Source organism: Phyllostomus hastatus, unplaced genomic scaffold (genome assembly GCF_019186645.2).
Source record: "Phyllostomus hastatus isolate PE091 unplaced genomic scaffold, TTU_PhHast_1.1 phas_contig_58, whole genome shotgun sequence".
NCBI classification, from domain to species: Eukaryota; Metazoa; Chordata; class Mammalia; order Chiroptera; family Phyllostomidae; genus Phyllostomus; species Phyllostomus hastatus.
This window is the reverse complement of record NW_025333916.1, coordinates 7856740-7883564: the sequence shown is the minus strand read 5'-3', so window position 1 is coordinate 7883564 and position 26825 is coordinate 7856740. Positions and strand designations below refer to the sequence as shown.

The 26825-nt window shown below is 33.7% G+C and overlaps 1 pseudogene; it reads left to right on the top strand.

The window, feature by feature from the left end:
* Positions 1-2459: 2459 nt before the first annotated feature.
* Positions 2460-4637, top strand: LOC123824921 (annotated as a pseudogene).
* The last annotated feature ends 22188 nt before the right edge of the window (positions 4638-26825 follow it).

Here is a 26825-nt window from a genome sequence, read left to right as displayed (position 1 = left end):
AAATTTTGCATCAGTATGTTCAATTATCACACTATTCAACCTTATACATATTGTTAGTATTTTTATCATTCACAGATAATCACTACTAAATACCAGATCCTCCTATTGTCAAGGTTTGTGATTAAATAGTATAATATTCTCTTTCAAGTGGGCTGATTTTCTACCTGATTGTGGCTCTGGGAGTAAGGTTCTAGAAATGGGTATCTATTAAGTTTTATAGACTATTCATAAAAGCTTATAATAACCAGCTGGATCCTGTAAACTGCACGGTGGGTGTTCAGCTATATTTATCAACAGCTCTGTAAACAATATGTATACTTTCATTTCAGGTTAACTAGCAATAATCACTATCCAAACATACAATCTTATTACTCCAAGCCAAAGTTTAAAAAAGGCATAGGAAACCAAGAAAACAACATACCTTTACTTTTGGGTCTTTCAAAATAAATAAATTTGTTTATAAGCCCATACACTTAAAACACAGTCTCCATTTACATTTTTGTGCTGACATAATGAGAACTCCCTGCCTTCTGTAAAAGCCACCTTCTTGTATTCATTATTAGGAATAAGAACAAAAGAATTCTCTCTTTTTAAGTTGTTCAGGCCAAAAGGTGCCAAAAGACAAGCACATTTCTAAAGTAAAATTTCAAAATGGCAAAAGCATCCCTCTCATTTAGTATTAATTGAACATGTGTCAAATGTTTTATTACTTAACTCATTAATTGAGGCAATAATTAACATGTTACAACCTGTTGGAATGAGAATTTGACTTAGATTTACTACTACAGGACAATGTTCATTTGCATTTACATGAATATGAGTTTGTTATATTATCAGTTTTATGCAATTTTGTTTTTATGCCATATGTCAAAGATAATGAAAAATGCATACCTCCTTAGAATCAGATGATCCCCAATAACTCTACTAGTCAATATAAGCATTTTACTGAAAGGATAACCAGTATCATATTTTTCTCTTTTCTATGTCTTATAATTTTTCTTGACAACCTTGTTTATTTTTTTTACTGTATATGTTCCCAGTGCACAGAATTTCACTTTATTGTTTACATGTAGTTAGTAAATATTTGCTGAATGAAAAGGTGAAAGAATTCAAAGAAACTGCATAATGTCTTTCTAAAACAAATACAAAAGAAACCCATACAAACAAGCAAAGACAACTTCTTTTAGAATTAAAATATACAAATAATTTTAATAATCAAAAATATTGATCTTACATATTAGGTGTCTTAAGGTCATAATTGTAATATAAATATATGTTAGAATAGCTCTGGCTGGCGTAGCTCAGTGGATTGAGTGCGGGCTGCGAACCAAAGTGTCGCAGGTTCAATTCCCAGTCAGGGCACATGCCTGGGTTGCAGGCCACGGCCCCCAGCAGCCGCACATTGATGTTTCTCTTTGTCTTTCTCTTTCTCTTTCTCCCTCTCTTCCCTCTCTAAAAAGTAAATAAATAAAATCTTTAATATATATATATAAATAAAATCTTTATATATATATATATATATATATATATATATATATATATATGTGTTAGAATAAGTAATCCAAAAGAATATGGCTCATTTAGCAACTGTTTCATTATCTAAAGTCTTTACTGATGAAATCCTTTCAAGCACTTGCTTTATGTTACATTAACAATGAAATTCGTGGTCAGAAATCATTCATCTTTGCCCATGTGCCATTTCTTTTCTCAGAGCCAGTTAAGTCAAATGCAGTCATATCCTTTTAAATAGTCATTTTTTTCTTCAGAAAGTTCAAATAATTTTCAGTGAACTTTCATTTCTTAATTAGAGAAATCAAAAGAACCAGGAGAGAAGAGCAAGGAGAAGAGAAAATAATGGGAAAGAAGGCTTATTATTTCAGGGTTAATCAAAACAGCTCTCTATACTTCTCCCTTGAATTCTCTTCTGGAAGTAACTCAATATTTTGAAGATGAAATAACCTTGTTCTCCATATAGGTTTCATTGAAGTACTTTTATTATGTGTAGTCAAAGTCAGCTTTGGGTAGACTTTATAAAGTTCAAATTGCTCAAATAAGTAATGCAAACAAAACACATATTTGATATCAAGCAGCTACCTAAGGAAATATCTAAGTGTAGATGATTCAAGCAAATATATGAAGGTTGAGTTTTGAAGTTGAATTTGAAAATCTATCTGTTTGAATAATTTTTAAAATAATCAAAGAAAATGCTTTGTGATTGGCATTCTTTATTTAATGGATATTTTTAATTTTCAGGATTTTTAGTTTCTTATCCAAAAGTATTGTATAAATTTACCTATGGTACAGGGTAATATATTTTTAAAGAAAAAAATCCCTCCAGGATGTCATATTTTTGAACAAGATGTTCTCAAAGAGCTATGACATGCTATTTCTTTAAAAATGCATTATAATAATTATTTTCAAGTGTCTTATACATTATTTCTAGAGAGGTATGTATAAATATGGTTAATTACTCATTCAGTTCATGCTGGCACAAACATGCAGAGTCAGAAGCTGTACTGTCTAAAAAGCAAGTTCTTGCTGGTGTGCACCACATGCAGAAGCTTCCGTTTGAGGGATTGCGCAGAATCCCCCTACCTGATATGCAGCTTCCCTTGAGTCAGAGGGCCAAGTTTGTGTCCAGAGAGCAAAGAAAACAAAACCTGAACAATCATCTGTTAAAAAGAAAAACATTTTTGCATACAAGGAGAAAAATCAGATAATTGCCCAGTAGTAGACACCGGAGAGCGATGGCATCTGAGAGTCAGGTCCAAGATTAGACAGAAGTTCTGAAACCTAAGACAAAAAGGTCTGATAAAGAAAATACCTGTATGCCAAGAAGCAAAAATGATATAATTATGAAGAAAAACTGTATTCCTTTAAAACCTTCTAATGAATTAACTAATTCAACTGTAGCAATTGAGACATGTAATTTGGAGAACAGTAATCAAACTCTGAGGTTGTTACCAATTAAAGATGAGCCCCAAGATCAGTGTATAACATTAAGCCAATGTTTTATATTTAAAACAATAATAACAAGACTACAGAAAGACCGAAGCAAGATGTTACTACATGCTCAAGAAATCTGTTCTTGGACCCTATCATGGCCAAATGGTTCAATTTAAGGTTAATTCATTTAGAAAACCTGTACAAGTCAAAAATGAGAGTTCTGCAATGACAAACCTTCAACTGCTACCTCTAAAGCCACAAAGCTCAGGTATATAAACCAGCAATATAACAGTGAAAAGTTAGCACCTCAAGAGTGATGACTACCACTAAATTTGTGAGAACTACGTCTCAGAACAGACAACTTCTGCATCCTCCTGTTAGAAGTCACCACAATAATATCCATAATGCACAGGACTCTCTGAAACAAGACATCAGTAGAACCTCTACCAAGGTTGCTTCAGAAAGTCTCATGAGAAAGAATTATTAAACTTAAATACAGTTTTATCTAGAGTCAAAGTAAAAAGAAATAAAGAAGTAGAAAAAAATAAGACAATATCAAAAAACATCACATATTAAACTATATCCAGGCCTGCTTCATCTTCTAATACCAAACTAGTAGAAGAGTAAAAAACCATTGACCAGCACAGACATACTATATATAGCAAAACCAACTATTGACAATAGATCAGCTCAACCCAAAGAAACCTTGAAAGAGAGAATAACTCATCTGAGTGAATGGAAAGCTAGCAAAGGAAGAATGCTGCAAAGGCCTCCTAGCTCAGTATTCCCAGTCTGAAACTGAAGAACAAAATGGAGACAAGTTGGGCCCTTTTGGACTACCATGACAAAAGAAGATGAACAAAGATTATTTACTGAAAAATTAAATAAGACATTTTATGAATGTCTAAACCTGATTAATGAGGGATGGCCAAAAGAAGAAATATTGGACACAATGAATGACATGATTAAAAATGTTCCAGATGCCCTGAACATGTTAACTATTGGATTAGCCTTTTGCATGCTGACCCACTCAGAAGTTCTTTTGAAAATATGATCTCGGTCAGTGAGAGGGACATTCTGGCAAGAACTCAGCCTACTGAAGAAATGTGACATGCAGTTGCAGATATTCTAGCAAAGAAGAGTCAAGAAAAAGTTAAATTTGGAGAAAGTTTTGTGGAGTCTTGTGCAACTAAGGAACAAACCCAAGAAGTCAACAATGAAAATATTGTCAACAATCTAGAGTCAATAAAATGTGAAATGGAAAATAGGCATTGTAAAAATGTGGTATTTCAAGATTGTAAAAAAAGAGCAAGTTGAGCAAACAAAAGATCCAACCAATGGTGTTAAAATCCCAAACACAGTAACTAGGGAGGGTTCCTTAATTAACTATAATGAGTCTACTACACCATACTTGCAAAATGTAAAAAACAAAATGCAGTTTGAAGAAAGAAATTCTCCATTTAAAAAGCTAAACACTAACATCAGTTAAACATTCTTGGTGTCTTGAAATCTTGACACTGAGACTTCTAAACAACAATTGAAGATAAGACTTCTAAACTACCCAATATGTTAAAAGAGCTGGAACAGTTCACTGGAACAGTTAACAGAGTTGGGAGATGAAACTTATGCTTCTATGTGCCAGCCTAATGTGCCGGAGGTATTTGGAGATTAAAACAACAGATGAGAAATAAGCTATGCTAAGAAATAAGGTTTTATTACTCCTGGGGTGCTTTGTTTGTTTGTTGTGGCTTCATATGTCTCTTTGGTCAGGAGTGGCCAAATACTTAAGTATTCATGGCAGTAATATTCTTTACTAACACTCACACGTGTTGCCTTCTGTGAATCAAAATGCTAAAACATTAAATCCTATATTGTTTATCTCAACAGACTAAGATTTTCTCTAATAAGTAGGTAAATTTGGTCAACTAGTTTACTCTGTTCTTTGAATATACTTAATAAATGTAATTCTAGTTTCAGTGGTACTTATAAAATAACTAGTAAACTTACTTTGTAATATCAAAACTGTTAAATCATGTCCCCTAAAACATGATATATGAGGTCTGGTCCAGGGAAAGCCCAACTGTTAACACAACAAGAATGGTTTGCATCAATGTTACCTGGCAGCCAAGAAGAAAGGACTGAAAATCACATACATGAACAATGATGACTTCACTGTACTGGTCAGTGGGGGTGGTAGATGTCACTGAATGAACATATGTACTGTGTAGTTGTTGCATTCAAACTGAGTGAATAGAACAAAAAATCTGTATCAAATTTTGGGTTAAGCTTGAACATTCCTCTGCAAGAACTATTAGGATGATTCAGAAGGCCACAGTTATGGGCAACTTGTGATTGACAGCTTCATCATCACAGTGTGCCCACTCATGCATCATGTCTCATGCAGAGTTTTTTGGCAAAGCATCAAATCACCCAGGTGACTCAGCCCCCCTATATCCAAGATTTGGTGCCCTGTAACTTCTGGCTTTTCCCAAAACTAAAATCACCTTTGAAAGGAAAGAGATTTCAGACCATCAAAAAGATTCATGAAAATACAATTGGGCGGCTTGTGGCAATTGGAAAGACTGGAAAGACTGTATGAAGTCTCAAGGTGCCTACTTTGAAGGGGACTGAGAAGCCATTGTCCTATATACAATGTTTCTTGTATCTTGTACCTTCTTTAATAAAAACTCTATTTTTCATAGAACATAGTTGGATACTTTCTGGACAGACCTTATATACTATACACAGTTCTCTTCTTCCCTCACACATAAGTATTGTATCATTAATAAAATTATTTATGTCTTTGAACTTATGCTTAAATGGTATATAATCTCTACCAACTCTACATTTTCAAATAAGTAATTGGCCATTGTAAAAAATTAGAGAATTCTAAAATTGTGTGATATGTGATTGAAAATCACATTCATAGGCTCATTTGTCTTCATATATTTCACTTGTATAATAGCACCTTCTTTTGTCTTCTCATGTTCTGGAGAGTAGGATTTTTATTTTTAAAATTATGTCTAATATGTAAAAAAATACAATATTTACATAATGCCATTTCAGTGCCATTTATTTCAAAAACATTCAAACCTTGCTTTTGGAAAACATTATAGTGGAATTTGAAGTTTTTAACTATTAAAGTAAATATATGCTGAGCCCTGGCTGGCGTAGCTCAGTGGATTGAGCGTGGGCTGCGAACCAAAGTGTCGCAGGTTCGATTCCCAGTCAGGGCACATGCCTGGGTTGCAGGCCACGGCCCCCAGCAACCGCACATTGATGTTTCTCTCTCTCTCTCTCTCTTTCTCCCTCCCTTCCCTCTCTAAAAATAAATATATAAAATCTTTAAAAAAAAGTAAATATGTGCTCAATGGTTATTTCCTTTTCAAAAATAATCTACTTCTCTAAAACTATACTGCAATTTTTACCTTCCTTAGTTTGTTCTTTTCATATAATACTTTGTATGATTGGCAGAAATATGCCATTTTGAAATAAACTGCAAGCTCTCTTACAATAAAATTAATAATATTAATTATTATTACTTCAGATTCATTAAATAATTAAGAGTTTCTGTTTGAAAATGTTAGATATATTTTACCAAAAGTAAATATTTCCTTATTACTGATAAGTAAATTCTTAAACAATATACTTATATCTGGAGATGAAATAGAAGCTTTTACTTATGACATCAAAATGATGTCATGATTCTATTTATAAAGTGTTATGAACAACTTTTACATTTTGATTATCAGGAACACTTAGTATTCACGAGAAAACATCAAATACCCTTTTGAAAAGACAAAAGACTATTAAAAAAGTCTTTCACAAGCTTCTTTTTATAAAAATACGTTCCAGTAGAATCAATAGGTGCATAAAGGAATAGAAGGCAGTTGATCTCAGAGTATGAAAAGGGAGTTTATGAAGACCACAGTATCCTACTGTGGTAAAGCAACACTCCTTTGGGTATTTTTGCAGGGGGTTAGGCATTAAATAAAATTATTTTGGAATTTTGAGTTAAGTGTTTTGTGGACTATATTACACTCTACTGCTTATTTGAATCATAACTATACCTTAAACATTAAATAGATAAATGTAGAAAACTGGAATTGGGGAAAAAATAAGAATATATATTTTATTTAGACTTCAGGCAGTTCAGATATCACATATCCTTAAATATATTTTTGACATATGATATGGTTTAAGAATATGCTAAAACTACAGTATTATATTAGCAATGGTTGTAATAAATTATATGAATTATATTCTTAAATACTAATATAACTATATACTGCCCCATTTCCAAATTTTTAAATATAAAAACCATTTTAATCACCCATTACAAAAAAACAGTGTTTTGTATATGTCTGGTGATTTGTAATAATTTGGAGATAATTTTCTGGACCCTTGAGCATGTGTGGATAATATGTAGGTGGGTGGTGAGTGGATAGATGTAGATAGATATATAAATGGATAGATGGGTGGAGAGATTGATGAGGATGGACAGATGGATGAGAAGAGGAGTTGAGATGGAGAAATGACAGGAGGCAGGAAGAAAGAAAGAAAAAAACTAAGTTTTTATTAATGGGAAGAGTCAAAGTTTTATTATCTGTATATTTGTTAACAAAAATGTTTAAAAAATGAAAACATTTTGCTGAACAACAATTATGCTTTACATAATTAAAGTTTAGGCAAAGACCCTTGAATCCTGAAATCTAAAAGTTGTAAGCTAAATTTATAATGGTCCAAATTCCTTTACTTATATCTAACTATGGGGATATTTTGTAACTATCCATTAGATTAAGCCACTACATAAAGCACTAGACTCCAGTTTAAGGAGGTAACAGTTAGATATTTCATACATTCTATTGTTCAATAATCAAAGTAGTCATTTTTCTTCAACACCTGTTCTTTCTGCAGAATTTCACATCTTATCATCTTGTGTATGTTTTCATGTTTCTTTCAAGGAAAGAAACAGTAGTCATGGGAGTAGGGTATAATTTACCTTCTGATATCTGACTCTATAATCTGATCCTGGCCAGGTCCTCTGTGTTTTATTTCTTATGTTTCATAGTTCCGTCTATTTCAGTACCACTCTATTTGCCACTAACTTTGTCTGGTTACAACTTTGGTTCTCTGTTAACTGAATTTTAGCAGTAGTATAATTCATCTACCTACCTCTAATCTCAGCATATCCTTAAACCAGCTAATAGATTTAGATGTAATCATGTTACCTCTCAGCCCCTAAACCTAAGGGTTATACCTATCATCCATGGAATAAAATGCCATTGCAGTCTTTCTAAGGCCTGATCCTTTCCTACCTTTCTAGCATTTTCTCCCATTAACCCCATTCCCTATATGTCCTATTTTTAGACAATTGAATGTAACTGGAATGGAATGTATTCCCCCCATCAAAGCTTCAGATTAAAAGCTTTCTCAATTAATTTTATAGGCTCCACATCAAGCATCCTAGTAATTAGAGAACTTATTAAGTTAATAAATGTATGAATAAATTACGATGTTTTCAGAGAAATACTCTCTAAGAATGTAACACCTACTTACATACACAATAAATATTGGGATACACTAGATAAAACTATAAATAAATTCTATTCTAAGTAGCATGAGCCTAGAGATGATTAATAAAATATATATTGCCCATTATCAAAAAATTAAAGATGTGGAGCTGCAGGGCAAGATAAAAATGAACAAGTATATGAAAAACATGACTGGTGACATATCTGCTAATTATTCAGAGAGCGCTTACAATAATGCATTTCATAACAGTTTTCACTAATTCTTCCTTTAAAAGTACTTTTAAAGTGTAATAATCTTTGGTATAATAATGTAATGTTCTCTGTAAAATTTCACAAACTTTAGTGGACTTCAATTTGCAAAGAGTAAAATATACTTGAAAGATTTTTGCACTTACATTTTTTGAGTTAAATTTAACTTCAGAAATTATTAAAAACCAACCTGTTTAGCTATCTATACCTCTTTATGGGCATTCTTTTAATGATGATTGAATATTTTGTCTTAAACTGAAAAGAACATAAGCAATCATGATGATTTTAACATTATTCAAAAAACAACAGAAGAAAATTAATGGAAGTGTCAAAAGTAGAACTGAATAGAAAAGAGATATAAAAATGATCTGATCCAAGATGGCTACAGAGTGGGTGGAAGCTCAGTCCACTTGCTCCCAGATCTGGAATGGTCTCACAGCTAAACCACAGAGCAACCAACTCAAATATCCAGTGGAAAGAGCGTGTGTGAACGAGTGTGTACGTGGACAAGAGTGCATAAGTGAAAAAGAGTCTGCCTGTTTTCAGGGCATGTGGTAGCTGGTGGCCCAGGCTTTCCTAGCAGAGAGCCACTGCTGTTGCCTAACCCAGCACTTGTGTCTGTGCAGGTTCAGAGCAGCTGTGGATCAGCTCAGGAGCCATGAGCCTGCAGTGGTGGTGGGCAGGGGGGTGGGGGGGGGCGTGACAGTGGAGAGAGAGAGCAGAGGAGGTGCTAGCTACAGAAACATCCCAGTGGAAGCAGGCACATTGGAGGCTAAGAATCACTGGAGGGAACAGCAAGAGCACCCCACCACTGCCCCATGTTATAGTATTGCTGTAAGACTCTTCCCAGAGCTATCTAGGAGATATTCAGGGAGAAACTTCATCTAAAACTGTCGGAGGCTCTGAAAGGCTATGGCCAGCTCTGACCAAGAGAGACTTCAGTGATTTGGGGGGAAGAGGAGCAATGGAAAACAGGTCCCCCAGGGTTCAGTGCTGCAGTGTGGGGGCTACACAGAATCTCTTTTAAAAGGAGATGAGGCAAGTCTTGGCAGGGGCAGGGTGCTCGCTGTGTGTGCATGTGTGCAGCAGCTCTGCAAACAAAGACTCAGAAGGATAGAGGCATGCTAAGGGACTGTGGGACCCAACCCAGACTGGATGGCAAGCAGGGGACTATACAGAGTAGAGAGTTTGGGCCTGAGTCTTCAGTGAGAAAGTGGGAGGCTAGGGACTGGCTGGCTAGGAGCTGAACACCTGAGATTTGCTGCAGCCAGGGAGGTCTCCTCACAAACAGGCAAAACCAACACAACTTGTGTGAGATTAGTTATGGACTCTGCAGATCAGTGGGGCCAGGCTCAGGAGCCCACTGCTGGGTGTAGTTCCATAGGGGAAAGAAGAAAAAGCTCTGAAAGGGTCTTTTACCAGACACTATAAGCTATACTGTTCCTTGGACCCTGATCTGCTGAAACCAGCAGAGCAGGAAGATTAAAAATAGGCACAACAAGATGTGATCATGGCCCTGCCCAGTCTCAGCACCTAAATAGAGCTGCTGTCTGTGCTAAGCAAGAAAGAACTGTCCTTTACACACATATTGGACCCTCAGTGAAACAGACAACTAATTCACCAGAAACCATATATCAGGGGTGTCCAAATTTTTTATGTCTCTGTACCACAATGGAAGAAGAGTTGTCTTGGGCCATGCATTGAATACACTGTAACATGTAATCATAAAAATAAATAAATACATACATATATACATACATAAATAGTTTTAAGTACATTTATGATTTTGTATTGGGTCACACTCACAGCCATCTTGGCTATAGGTTCGATACCCCTGCCATACATTATTGGAAAGAATCTGGGACAGACCAAAACATACAGTGAAAGGATGGGGAAATACTCCCACAGTCTTCCTGGAAGATTGAACAGTGCTCCCCACAAGGTGAAACAGGGTACCCACCTTCTGATTGCACTGGAGGCCCCATCTGAAGGAAGGTGGAGAAGGTTCTGGCATCCCTCTCAGGTCATTAGATGAGCCACTCCTAGGACCTGGACTGATGGAAATCCATCAGGGCAGAACAATGGGGACCAGCCAAATATGAAGGAGACAGCCACAGACTGCGGATCACTTTTTGTCTCAAACAGGCTGCCTAGGGCCTGGCTAGGACACTATCTGATAATACCAGGGGCAGATCCAGAAAGAGAAATATCTCACCATAGCCTTCTTTATGATTTGTATTACTTCCTGTCCTGAATAGCTTTTTAATATTCATTTCTTTTTCTTCAAGTTTGTGCCTATTATTTCACTAGTTTTTATATTTTAGTTTATTTTAAATCTCTTTTTTTGCTCTTCCCTTCTCTTGTGCCATTTAACTTTCTTCTGTCCACTTCTTATTTTTTACTTAAATTTTATTTTTTCTCTTGCTATAACTTCTTTCTATTCTGCACTCTTACTATTTACCCCGCCAACCTCTCAAAATAATTTTTCTTGTAATTAGTAATCTCACATTATTTTTCCTGTTCTTAAAATACCCTTGTCATATCTCTATATCAATCTTTGCTCATTGGCTATTGATATGGTGGATATTGTTGCATTTCTTCAATTTTAGTTCATATCTTCTCTATATTTGTATTTCAAATCTCAAATTTTTTTTAGTTTAAAGATTTTATTTATTTATTTTTAGAGAGGGAAGGGAGGGAAAAAGAGAGACAGAGAGAAACATCAATGTGTGGTTGCTGGGGGCTGTGGCCTGCAACCCAGGCATGTGCCCTGCCTGGGAATCGAACCTGTGATGCTTTGGTTTGCAGTCCAAGCTCAATCCACTGAGCTACACCAGCCAGGACTCAAATCTCAATTTTTACCATTCCCTCTCCTACTTCATTTTGCCTTCCTCCCACCTATTCTTTTTTTCATTTTAAACTTTATTATTTTCCTATTATTAGCCTGGATTGTATTCCTGACTCGGTATTCCTTCTCCTCTATCCTCTCACAATTACTTTTCTTTTCTCTAGACATCTCATAAGCTTGTCTTTCATTCTTTTTTTTCCTTCTTAGTCCCATTCCACCTATATTAATCTTTCCTTATGCATTGCTTATATTGTTGTGGTGGATGTTTTCTTCCAATTTGGTCCCTATTTCTTCACTATATTTTTTAAAATTTTTGTTTAAACCTAATACTATATTCTTTCCATTTCTTAGTTCATTCTGCCTTCTTCCCTCTCTTTTTTATTTACTTTGTAAATTTTATTTTCCTTCTTCACCTTCCCTACTCTTATTATTTCTCCTCCCTTGACCTTAAAATCATTTTTCTTTCAGTTAGTCATCTCATATCCATTTTTCCTTTCTTATAACAGTCTCAATCTCTTTATACCTTTATTAATATTTTCTCATTTGCTGTTTATAGTGTGGTTTATGGTGGGGGTTGTTTCTGGGGTTGTGGGTTTGTTTCCTGGGTTGTTTGTTTTGGTTCTGGCAGCACTTGTGCAACAACATACAAGACATGGTGGGCAGTGTGCCTCTTAGTCAGCCTGCTGGAGGGAACGACCCAACAAAGAATGATCCAACAGCAACCAAAACCCAACTACAATCGGAGAGCCCACATAAATGGCCTAAAAGGCATCCCAAGTGCACATAGCTCAGGAGATCAAGGAGACTGCACCACTGAGTCCCACAGAACTCATACCACAGAAGGTCAGACTATGAAGACAGGGAGACAAAGAAGATAAATCTAATATTTATAAACAAACATTTAAAGTTACCTAAAATGGGGAGACAAAGAAACAACCCCCAATCAAAAGGAAAGGAACAATCCCCAGAAAGAGTTCTAAATGAAACTGAGGCAAGCAAACTATTAGACATTGAGTTCAAAATAATGGTTATTAGGATGCTCAGGAAGCTCAGTGAGAACTACAAGGAATTCCATAGAAACTACAAAGAACTTACTGAAAACTACACCAGCATGAAAAAGTAAATAGAATCTATCAATAAGAGCCAGGAGGAAATGAAGAATACAATATATGAAATGAATAATACATTAGAAGGAATTAAAAGCAGGCTAGATGGAGTAGAGAATCAAATCAACAAGCTGGAAGACAAGGCAGAAAAAACTTCTAGACAGAGCAACAAAATGAAAAAAGACTCAGAAAGAATGAATAAGGTTTCAGGGAATTGCAGGACAACATGAAATGTAATAATATCTTTATAATAGGGATACTGGAAGGAAAATAGGAGCAAGGGATAGAAAACCTGTTTGAAAAAGTAATGACACAAAACTTTCCTAACTTGATGAGGAAAAAAGTCATACAAGTCTAGGAAGCACAGAGGGTCCAAACCAAGATGAATTCAAAGAGGCTCACTCTGGGACACATCATAATGAAAATGGCAAAATTTAAAGACAAAGAGAGAATCTTAAAGGCAGCAAGGGAGAAACAGCTAGTAACATACAAGGGAGCTCCAATAAGGCTAGCAGCTGACTTCTCAACAGAAACACTGCAAGCCAGAAGGGAATGGCAATAAATATTCCAAATAATGAAAAGCAAAGGCCTGCAATCAAGACTACTCTATCCAGCAAGGCCTCTCTTTTAAAATAGAGGGGGAAATAAGGAGTTTCCCAGACAAAAAAAGGCTAAAAGAATATATGTCCACCAAACTAGCATTGCAAGAGATGCTAAAAAAGACTTCCTTAAGAAGATGAAGAAAAAGATAGTGAGAGAGAGAAGCACAGGTATGAAGTGGGATGAATAAGTACTGTATTTTTCAGACTGTAAGACACACACTCCCCCAACAAATTTTGGAGGAGCAATAGTTGTAAATGCTGCTGTTGAGTACTGTTTACATTTATGTTGGTGAAATATTATGTTTATATTATTAAATATTTTACCACATTTTTTGCTTCATTTTTTTCCTATTTCCTTCTCTAAAACCTATGTGTATCTTATGGTCCAAAAAATACAGTACCTATCTATAAGTAATAAAATACCTATGATGTATTTCACAGATATAGAACAAATGTTGCAAAATTTATATGGAACCAAAAACAACCCTGAATAGCCTCAGCAATTTTGAGAAAGGAGAACAAAGTAGGATGGATCATAATACCTGATATCAAATTATATTACAAGGCCACTGTAATCAAAACAGTCTTGTTCTGGTACAAGAGTAGACAATAAATCAATGGAACAGAATAGAGAACCAAGAAACAAACTCATGTCTCGATGGTCAAATATTTGACAAAGTGGGCAGGAGCATAAAATGGAGTAAAAATAGCCTCTTCAATAAATGGTGTTGGAAGATCTAGACAGGTATGTGCAAAAAAATGAAATTAGATCACCAATCTACACCATGCACCTGAATAAACTCAAGATGGATAAAAGGCTTAAATTTAAGTCAAGACACCCTAAAAGTCCTAGAGGAAAGCATAGGCAGTAAACTTTCAGATATTCTATACAGCAATATTTTCACCAATATATCTCCTGGGGCAAGGGAGATAAAGGGGAAAATAAACAAGTAGGACTATACCAAATTAAAAAGCTTCTGCACAGCTAAAGAAAACATCAAAATGAAAAGGGATCCAACAGTATGTGAAAACATTTTTGCCAATGATACCTCAGATAGGGGTTTGATCTCCAAAATATGTAAAGAACACATACAACTCAACACCAGGAAGAAAACACATTGAATGAAAAAAGATATTCACCAATGATGCATATGATAGGGAGTTAATATCCACAATTTATAAAGACGTCATGCAACTCAACACCAAAAATAACAATCCAATTAAAAAATGGGCAGAGATGTGGAAACTAATGAACAAAATATACCAACAAACAAAATAGAAACAGAATCATAGATATAGATGACAGATTGACAGCTATCAGAGGGGAGGAATATTGGGAGTTGAGTTAAAAAGGTGAAGGGATTAAGGAAAAAAACAATTCATAGACACAGAAAAAGTGTGGTGAATACCAGAGGAAAAGGGGTTTAGGGGCAGGTAGAAGAGGGTAAAGGTAAGGTAAATGATGATGGAAGGAGAATTGACTTGTGATTAACACACAATAAAATATACAGATGATGTATTATAGAATATAAATGAAACCTATATACTTTTATGAACCAATGCCTCCCCAATATTCCAGTAGATATTTAAAATATTCTAAAAAATGAGCAGAGGACCTGAATAGACACTTGTCCAAAAAGCACATACAAATAGCCAACAGACATAAAAGAGTCAATGTTACTATTCATCAGAGAAATGCAAATTAAAACCACAATGGGATATCACCTCACATCTGTCAGAATGGCTATCATCAATAAATCAACAAACAACATGGGTTGGTGAGGATGTGGTAAAAAAGGGTGCCCTCGTGCACTGTTGGTGGGAATGCACATTGATACAGGAACTGGAAAGCAGTAGGGAGTTATTACAAAAAGTTAAAAGTAGAACTACCTTATGACCCAGTTTTTCTACTTTTGAGTATATATCTGAATAAACCCAAAACACTAATTTAAAAGAGTTTATGTACCCCTGTGTTCATTGCAGCATTATTCATAGTAGCCAACATGTGGATTCAACCCAAGAGTCCACTGATAGACAAGTGGATAAAAAAGCTTGTGATACATGTATACAATGGAATATTATTTGGCTATAAAAAATAAAATCTTACCATTTGTGAAAGCACGTATGGACTTAGAGGTTATTTTGCTAAGGGAAATAAGTTGGAGATAGGCAAATACCATGATTTTACTTATCTGTGGAATCTAAATAACAAAATAAACAAATTACATTGAAACAGACTTACAGGTACAGAGAGCTGACTGATAGTTGAGGAAAGGGAGAGGGATTGGGGGGCTGGGTAAAAAAGGTGAAGGAATTAAGAAGTACAAATTAGTAGTCACAAAGTAGTCATGGGGATGTAAAATACAGCACAGGGACTATAGTCAATAACGCAGTAGTAACTATGTATGGTGCCAGGTGAGTACTGGAAATATTGGAGAGGGTAACACTTTGTATGATTGTCTAACCACTATGTTGTACACTAGAAACTAAGACAATTGATTGTAAACCATAACTTAAAAATAAAATAAAAAAACAGAATAACAACAACAAAAAATATAGTTTTGAAGTTCTTGCTATTATTGCACAGCTATCTATTTAGTCCTGGCAATCTAATATTTGCTTCATATATTTAGGTGCTATGATGGTGGGTGTATAAATATTTAAAAATGTTATATTCTCTTGATGAATTAATTTCTTTATTATTATATAATAACCTTCTTTGCCTCTTGTTACAGTTTTTTACTTAAAATCTACTTTCTATGATAGCTACCCCTGTTTCTGTTTTGGTTTCTGTTTTAATAGAATATTTCCTTCCATCTCTTCACTTTCAACCTATATGTGTTCTTAAACCTGAAGTACGTATCATGTACGCAGCATGTAGTTGGATCTTTTTTTTTTAATTAATTGAAAAAAAGACTTTTTGTCTTTTTTTGTGATTTCTTTTTTTTTAAGATTTTATTTATTCATTTTTAGAGAGGGAAGTGAGGGAGATAGAGAGAGAGAGAAACATCAGTGTGCGGTTGCTGGGGGTTATAGCCTGCAACCCAGGCATGTACCCTGGCTGGGAACTGAACCTGCAACACTTTGGTTCCCAGCCCGCGCTCAATCCACTGAGCTATGCCAGCCAGGGCTACTTTTTGTCTTTTGATTCGATAATTTAATCCATTTAAATTTAAAGTGATTATTGAGATGTAAATGTTTACTATTGCCCTTTTGTTAATTGTTTTCTGGGTGTTTTATAGATCCTTTCTTCTTTTTTTCTATCTTCCTTTGTGATTTGATGATTTACTGCTTTGATTATTTTCTCTATATCTTGTCTGTATCTACTGTGGGTTTTTGTTTTGTGGTTAACTATGAGGCTTACATAACACATGTTTTAGTTAAAACAGTTTATTATATAGCTGGTACTAACTTTACTTTAATTGCCTACAAAAGTGCTACACTTTTATTTGATGCAATTTATTCTATTTATTTGCTTAGTTAGTTCATTATATAAAATATTTTGGGATATTCAGATCTATTTGTAATAGATAGATATCTGGAAGAACATTTAACTGAAGAGTATTTTTCACATTCCATCTCCAGTTAATCTTACCTCTACCAGCTATGTAGTCTTCCTTTACTTCATTCTTTTTCCTCTCTTTTCCCATGTTTCCATAATTTATTTATAACTATTTTTATAAATATACCCTTCCCTTTTCCCTATATCTATAGCTTCTGACATAGAAGTTAATAACTTATCCCCAGATTTGCTGTATACATACCCTAAGACATGTTATATACTGTCTTCAAGTATATAAAAGTCCATGACATTAATGAGGTTAGCTTCATGCTAGGTCAAAGTAAGTATTTCCCCATTAGTGAAATTCACTTTTCCTGAAGATGTCATAAAAATTATTTTTAAAACCTTTTCATGTCATATATAATTTAATACAAAATTTTCATAATGTAGTCAAAAGTACATATTATTCAAATTAATTTTTGATGAAATTCAGGCTCTAGGCTACATAATTTTACTAACAGCTGTAGTATTTGCACTGTTCTTAGCATTTACTGTTACTCACAGTACTGTCTTCATTTTACACATGTGAAAATTGAAGCATGCTAACTTACGTTATCCAATGTTATGTATCTGGCTAGTGGTGAATCAGAAAATTAAACTCATGAAATCTGTCAGTTCTGTGCTGTACACAATATGCAATATCTTCAAATTTGTATTCATGTGCTCTTTCTCTGGTACCCAACTGTATCTTATATCTCATCTAGTCAGGAACAGAAAAATAAAAGTAAAGCTTTTTGTTTTTTGAATAGTGTGTTGAGTACATGTTTTCCCCCTTTCTATCTGGGAAATATAATCATTATTTATATAACTCAGCTGAGTTGCTGCCAGCCAGAAACACATAAATGACAATTCCGAAAAAGGATCTTTACCTAAGTTCTTTATGTAGATGACAATTCATCAGAAGGACAAACCCAACTTTCTAGAAAGAAAGCAATATTCATTTGTCCTCAATATAAATAAGAAAATTATAAGACACTCTAAAGCTAAATAGGTGTGTAGGCTCTTCTTACCAAAAAAAATGGTGACATCAATTATTCTTTACTTTTTCCAAGTATTACAGATCTCACAATTTTTTCACATTATATGCACTACAAAGGGTCACCTTTTTCCAGGTTTTCATAATATATATTTAAATAATATGTAAGCCAGTTCAACTGGTTAAGGTGAAATTGACAACTAAGTCTTTACTAGGTGACTTTAATAGAAGTTCTCCCACCTAAAAGTATTTTTTATTACTTATTAATTTAGGATTGGTTTGACTCACTGATCTTGGCCTCTGGTTTTCTCACTTACACTGGGTTTCTAATGGTGTGGCAATGGAGCTATGATTCATTGCTTTTGTTAGGAAGAGTCTATTTCTTAATTGTTTTTAGCTGACAATGGCTTAACCATTGCTCTTGGCACTTTCACATTATCATGAAAGCTGCCTCACCCTGGCTGGCATAGCTCAGTGGATTGAGCGCGGGCTGGGAACCAAAATGTCCCAGGTTCGATTCCCAGCCAGGGTACATTCCTGGGTTGCAGGCCATAACTCCCAGCAACCCCACATTGATGTTTCTCTCTCTCCCTCTCTCTATCGCCCTCCCTTCCCTCTCTAAAAATAAATAAATAAAATATATATATAAAAAAAGAAAGCTGCCTCTCCACCTCTTTACACCAACCAGTAACTTAGAAATTCCTGTTCGACAATCTCACATCTAATAGTACATGAGCTTGAGCTTGAATCAATTGCCAATTTATATTATATCCATTCTTTATGAATAGTTCAAGCAGAAAAAAGTACATATATTATAGAAAGCAAAATAACAAAAGTAAAACATTTTTTATTTTTTCTGACTGAGGAATTTTTAATATTTATACATATAAATGCCAATTGCATTAGTATTTGGTTCCTTAAATTATGAATTTATTAACACTTGATTTTTTCAAAGGAATTCTATCATCTTAAAAATGTTTTTCTTATTTAGCAGTTTAACATCAAAGAAGGAGAATTACGAATCTTTGAAGCTCAAATATGTTTATTATGAATCATCCCTTTAGAAATTGCCCTTAATAGAGTCTGTATTTTAAAATATCTTTGCTTATCATCCTGCATACATTAATATTTTTCCTTATTTTATTTTATTTAAAAAATTTTAACAGGTTTTATTTATTTTTAGAGAAAGGAGAAGGGAGAGAGAAAGAGAAGGAGAGAAACATCAGTATGTGGTTGCATCTCATGCACCCTCAACCATGGTCCTGGCCCGCAACCCAGTCATGTGCACTACATTGGGAATTGAACCAATGACCCTTTGGTTTACAGGCTAGTGCCTAATCCACTGAGCCAAAGCAGCCAGGGTATTTTTCCTTATTAAAAATAATAAATATTTTATAGTCACAAATAAAGTCTTTTGAGAATTATGAAAAATAATGTTATGACAGGAAGTTCATATAGTTTCAGTCAAAATCAAGGAAGTGAACATTTTATTGTGTAGCCTTATCTCTGATTTCCATTAGATATTGAAAAAATCTTGACAAGAACCTGGAGACCTCAGTTCCTAGTTTCACCATTCATAGACACCTGAAATCTCAGACAGAAGCTGCTGTTACAAAGGGAGTTTTATTTACTTTTCTGTTCTTACAATGACCTCCCTCCTTTAAAAAAGCAATATTTCCATTGATTTTTTTTAAATCAATGAAGAAGTTGTGTAAGTATACTTGCTCAATTTCAGTTAAAATGAAACGTATAACTTCTAATTTTTTTGGTGTTTTTAATGTCTTTGAACTCAAATTAACAAGATTTAACTATATGGCTCTAAATAGATAACCGAGCATATGAGCGAAATAAAAGTGTAAAAAATTTCACATCCTTAGGCCAGTGGCTTATCTATTGGAGCATGTTGGGTCCCTGGTGTGGCACAAAAACACTTGATTTCACTCTTACTTCAAAAAGAAATACCTCTGTATAAATGGTCCATGTAGCAATTTGATCATTTACAATTGAGGGGCCACTTTAAACCAGAGTAATACACCCAAGAGAGTCATGGTTTCCACCAAAAAAATCACAATAGGCTTATGCAGTAGTTTCAGGCACCAGAGGGAACAACTTCTTCACAGAGAAAAGCCTTAAAATGAAGTAGCGTGTTCTACAAAGAACAAAATGTCTTAGAATGAACAAGTTTGTTTTGCTGAAAATAGACAGTTTCTCTAAAAATATTATGGCTAACTGACCTATTTCTACTTTTTTACTCCCTAACTCTTCACTTCACCATGCAATGACATCATGACAATTATTTTAGTAATTGTAAAATATAAAATGTTTATTCATTGGACCAAACTAAACTGTATTTTTAAAGAAAAATAAAGAATGTGATACTCTAGGCAAGGAATACAGAAGTGTTCTACCTTTATAAGCATTCTACCCCTGTAAGTGTGTGTTTGTGAAAATGACAGTTCAGTCAAACACAAAGAGAGACAGTAGAGGGACTTGAGTAACTGCAGCCCCAGCATCTTGAAACAAATTGTAATCCATAGAAGTCTAGAGCCAAAGGTGGAGAAGCAAGGGAATATTTATGGGAATTCAAGGGATGATCAGGTGTCAGCAGCAAGTTCTTCTGTACAGAAGTGCTCAGGAAATAGACAATCTGAATATACCAGGTAAAATTAAATATAAATCTTATAAGTGGATCACATCAGGACATTCCAGTTCTAATTATATGCAGGTATTAATTAAATTGCTGAATAATTTTTGAAGCCCAATTCCTGTATAGTAAATTTCAAAGTGGTGTTCTGGGGTAATAGAGAAGACCTAAGGTTTGGAATCAGATTTAAATATTAATCTCAACAGTTGTACTTCTCATGTATGTGTGAATTTGAATAAGTTACTCACTAACCAAGCCTCAGGTTCCTTATATGTAAAAATGAGTAGGTAAAAACTTTTCAGGCTCCTGGGAAATATCAAATAAAAGCTATACACAAAATACATATGTATGTGCCCTAACAATGAAATTTGATTAATGCTATATTTCTTTCTTCCTTTATTTTTTCTTCTCTTCTTCTTATATAAATTCTAGTTTATCATTGATAGCTAAATGAAATGAGAGGAATATGCTTATGGGATATTCCTTCAATAAATTAGCTCTTTTCAAAGATAGTATCAGAGTGACACAAAATTTGGGGGGTTTATTATATAGCAAGGCTTGTACCTCTTCATAGACTACAGAATTTCAAATTTCCCTCTGTCATCACAGACGATTCTCACCGTCCCTATCAAAATTATCCCTCACCACTGGCATGCCTATAGGGAATGTTGCATTGCAAAATAATCTCAGGCTATATTCAGAGTGTCATGACTGATTACAATATTTCATATAGTCTAGGATTGATATTTTTCCTTTTATGGAATCAAGGCATGCCTAACAATCAATGATGTGTCACAGTCTAAATGGCATATGTATTTTCCTTTTAACCAAACATAAAATAAGGGACATAAAATCATATCTAATGATTCATGGTATCTTAGAGTCAATGAGTCATGGTAGAAATGTCTGCCATAGGTACAGAAGGGACATGGAGACCAGCTATCAATTTTTATCCAATATTTGAAAGAAACCTTCCCTACCTCTTTAAAATATTTGCAGAAGCCACAGGTTTACTGTAGAGAAATGTGATTATATTTTATTACCTGCAGATACTTTTTGTATTTACTTATTATTTTATGATCTATAAATGATTAAAGCATACTTTCATAACATATTCAACAAAAATGTGCCAAAGTGTAAAGCATGACCCTGTTAAATTAAATCAATTATCTTAAAGAATTATTAAAACCATGGCCAGATCTATGATATATATAATAGTATATTATATATTTATATATAATATATATAATTTTTATATATAATAAAATTATATATATATAAATTATATATAATTTATATATAATTATATATTTATTTATATGCTATATACCTCTGAGTATATACACACTGATTTCAAGACATTGATTCTAAATTTTAATGTCTTTAAAAGAAGAATTTGTTTTATAATTAAAGATACCTTATAATAATAATTGGTGGAGAATTTTTTTCTCAGTGGTACAATAAATAATTGCACTGTCTATAATAAATGAAATTTTAGATTTGATGTAATTTAATTACATCAAATGTAAAGGTAGATAAATATTTTATAGATAGGTTTTCCCTACATCAGTGCTTATTACCCTATTTTCTCATGAAATAAATTGCCCTTCTGGAAATTACACTAGAGAAAAATATATTTAAACCAATAATTTCATTTGTGAGCAGCTAAATTACATTAAATGTCTCTTTCTTGTACAAAGGCCTCAGTTAATATTTTGAAGACATCCTTTTATTTTCATTTTTTCTTGAACATTTAAAATAAATGTATTTTATATCTTGCCATCACCATTTATTCATCCTATGTACTCTTCCATCTCCATCCACCATCCTCTCCCCAGCAATCACTACACTGTTGGCTGTGTTCATGAGATATCTCTTTCTTTGCTCAATTCCCCACCCCCTAAACCCCCTCCCAAGAGTTTTCACCTGCTCTCTACTTATAAGTCTCTATTTTGCTTGCTAGTTCAGTTTGCTCATTAAATTCCACGTATGAGTGAAATCATATAGTACTTGTCTTTCTGTAAGTGATTTCACTTAGCATAATGTTCTCCAGGTCCATCCATGCTGTCACAAAGGGTAAAATGTCCTTCTTTTTTATGGCCAAATAGTATTCCATTATAAATGTACCATAGCTGTTTTATCCACTCATCTATTGATCAAGACTTGGGCTGCTTCCAAATCTTAGCTATTGTGAATAATGCTGCAATGAACATAGGGGTGCATATGTTCTTTCTAATTAGTTTTTTGGGTTTCTTTGGGTACATTCCCAGAAGTGGAATTGCTAGGTTATAAGGAAGTTCCATTTTTAATTATTTGAGATAACTCCATACTACTTTCCATTGTGGCTGCACCAATCTGCATTCCCACCAACAGTGCATGAGAGTTCCCTTTTCTCCACTTCCTTACCAACACTTGTTGTTTGTTGATTTATTGATGATAGCCATTCTGACAGGTGAGAGGTGATATTATTGTTTTAACTTATATTTCTCTAATGATTAGTGATGTTGAACATTTTTTCATATGTCTATTGGCAAGCTATATGTCCTCTTTGGAGAAGTGTCTCTTTGGGTCTTTTGCCCATTTTTAGTTGGATTATTTGTTTTTTTCAGTGTTCAATTTTTGAGTGATTTATAATTTTTGGCCATTAACCCTTATCAGATGTATTGGAAAATACATTCTCCTATTATGGGTTGATTTTATTTTAGTGATGGCTTCCTTTGCTGTGCAAAAACTTTTTAGTTTAATGTAGTCACATTTGTTTACTTTTGCTTTTGTTTCCCTTGTCCAAGAAATATCAGAAAAAAATATTGCTATGAGAAATTCCCAAAGTTTTACTTCCTTTATTTTCTTCTAAGATTTTTATGGTTTTGAGTCCAACATTTAAATCTTTAATCCATTTTGAATTTATTATTGTATATGGTGTAAGAAGGTGGTCATTTCATTTTTTGCACATATTTATCCAATTTTCCCAAAACAATTTATTGAATAAACTATTTTTAGCTCATTGTATGTGCTTACTTACTCTGTCAATTATTATTTTACTATAATGGCATGGGTTTATTTCTGGCCTCTATTCTGTTCCAATGATCTATGTGCCTGTTTTTATGCCAGTAATATGCTGTTTTGATTACTGTGGCCTTATAGTATAATTTGGTATTAGGTAGTGTGATTCTGCTAACTTCATTCTTTCTCAAGGTTGTTATTGTTATTTGGGGTATTATGTGGTTTCATATAAAATTTTGGAGTATTTGTTCTAGTTTTATGAAATACACCATTGGTATCTTGGTAGGAATTGTATTGAATCGATTGCTTTGGGTAGTATGACATTTGAATGATGTTATTTTGTCATGAACACAGTTTATGCTTCCACTTATTTGTATCTTCAATTTCTTTCTTGAGTTCCTTATAATTTTCCAAGTACAGTGCTTTAACATTCTTGGTTAAATTTATTAGTAGGTATTTAATTCTTTTTAAAGCAACTGTGAGTGGATTGTTTTCTCAGTTTCCCTTTCCGATAGTTCTTCATTGGCATATATAAGTGCAACTGATGTCTGGATATTTACTTTGTATCCTGCTACTTAACTGAAATCATTTCTCAGTTTTAATAGTTTTTTGGTGGAATCTTTATTTTCTATATACAATATTATGTCATCTGAAAATGACAGTTTTACTTCTTCCTTTCCCATTTGGATGTTGAAGGCATCCTTTTAATTCCAAAAATATTATGAGTCTTCATACCATATAGTGAGTGAAGGTGCAAAGTAAAACAATGCACATGGTGATTATATTAATAGTATGAATTACGTTATTAACCAATAGTATTACTCCCTTTGTACAGAACCTGAGTTTCAGCTGAAAGATTAATTACTTTTTTTAGTGTTAAGCAACATTATGTTGGAAAAATTATATAAATTCTATAACAATGCTTATAAATACATACTTTATTCAATTAAAAATGAATTCAGGAACATAGTTGCAATTGTATTAAAATATACCAAATTTTAAAATGAAAGTAAAATCATTAATCAAAAAGTTGTTGCATTTTATGTTATAATTTCTAATTTGAGAATATATTGTATTGCTAAATAAGTAAGCATATGAGTAAATATCTAACTATGTAAATACTTATCTTTTTTCTTAATATTTAAAAATTTGTAAAGTTATATAAAAGGTTCCAGCTATGGTGGTTTCAGAATACTAAAAAAATACAGAAAAACCTATCTATGAACAACAAAATTAGTCATTTTCTGTTCAATAATGTTATTGATACTAATACACAGTTATCTGTGTTTTGCAAATGTTTTTAAAAATCTGTATACTTCCAATTTTTTTCTGTGAACATAGTTTTGTATCAGTAAAAATATAAGAAATTAGTTTAAATATCAAATATACCATAGTCAACAGAACTTAATAAGAGAGGCTGGGAAATATGAACAACAATTTAAGCACAAATAATTTTATCCTGTCATTCATACTTTTTCCTTAGCTTATGTAAGGAAAATGTAAGTGCATCATTGCTGATGATTAATTGAGTCTTTAACTTTAGGTAGTCAACAGGATATTGGAACTAGAACATATGGCTGTCTCCACATGTAGACATTCATTACACAAACTACAGACCTTTTATGATTGCTCTCTTTCTCTTTCCTCCTCAAATAATGACTCAGGTGAACCTTGGAACCTTCAGTTGCTCACGTCGAAAGTCATCTCTAAGCCTTGGCCAGATAGCTCAATGATTAGAGTTCTAACTGGATATGCCAAGATTGCAGGTTGGATCCCCAGTCAGTACACAAACAAGAGTCAGTCAACCAATGAAGGCATAAATAAGTGGAAAAACAAACTGATGTCTGTCTGTCCATCTGTCTGTCTCTCAAATCAATACATTTAAAAAAATTGAAGTTATCCCTAAAAGAAGTTGGTTCTGACTGTATTGCTAGTATTTGAACTAGCAGCGGTGACCTCATCTGCACAGGGCCTTCTTCCTAACCTTTGATGTGCTGTCAGAAGATAAATTCAATCCCAGGCTTTTTGGCATGAGGTTTTAATTTGATATCATGGAAAAGAACTGTATACCCAGTACTAGGACAGATAGTTTCTATTGCAGATCTTGTGAAGTGGTTGGGGGAACTGCTTAAGTCAAATGATCAGGAAAATAATTATAATTTGTGAGCTTCATTATGTGCCTAGTAATTTGCCTCATTTATAATAAGTGTTTGGGACATTTCTGATTGGATGACAGGCATTTATTGCCTGTGACAATAGACTCTGTTACCACATGTAGCCTGGTAAGCATTGGTTAACAGCATATGGGAACTGTTTCTCCTGCTGCTTGAAGAAACATTTAGTGGTCCTACAGTTTTAGAAACTATAAGAAAACAAAGTGCATGTGAAAAAAGAGGATGTGAACTTACAATACTCAGTTCATAAATATCTTCCACTCTGTATCTGGTATACATATGTCACACATATATACATATATATGTAAGTGTGTGCATGCATATAATTTTAAAATACAGCCACGATATTTAAAAAGTGATAAAAAACCTTGGAAATTGAAATTCCAAGTGGATTTATCCTGAACAGCAGTGCAAAGCTCTCTTTTTAGGAAACATTAAGAGCATATGTTATAGAATTCAGCTCTAATTTACAATGAATTGCTTCAGTAAAACCACTTATATCAGTATTGTTAATCTTAATGGTTACAAGTGACCCACGTTTTAATAATCCACACCATCAGTTGAGTACAAATTTTTTTCTAATTAAGAATATTTGACCACAAGAGGGAGTTCCTTGCCAACTGTTTAGTTATTCTCAACAGATATTACAAGCCTGAATTTCCAAAGAAAAATACTTTCAAATATATTTAGTTTCTTCAATGCTTCTGGTTAAGAAAATGACAACAATCTATTTAAATCTAGGCCTTTATGAATTTCTAGAAATGAAATATAATTTGTACTATGAAATTTTCAGGCTAACATACTAATCATTTTTAGGAATGAAATGGCATGTATGTTTTTGAAAGTGCTTTCAAATGTGCACCTGCAGGATTGAAGTGTACCAGCTTGTGAACAAAACCCACAGTGACACACCAAGGAGCCTCAGCAGGCACAGATTACATTACTGTGCACCAATTTACTTAATTTACGTGAGTAAAGAAAGCTTTGTCTACATAAATTAATGCACATGCTTTTGCTGCATTTGGTAGTATCAACAAATACAGTGTAGGGCATGGAATGTGACTTTCAAACTGCAAAATTAAATCAACATCTTTAAAGCAAAAAAAAAATGTTCCAACTTGTGGACTCCTATGACATAAACTAAGGCTATTTTCCTCATGATTCCATGCATAATATACACA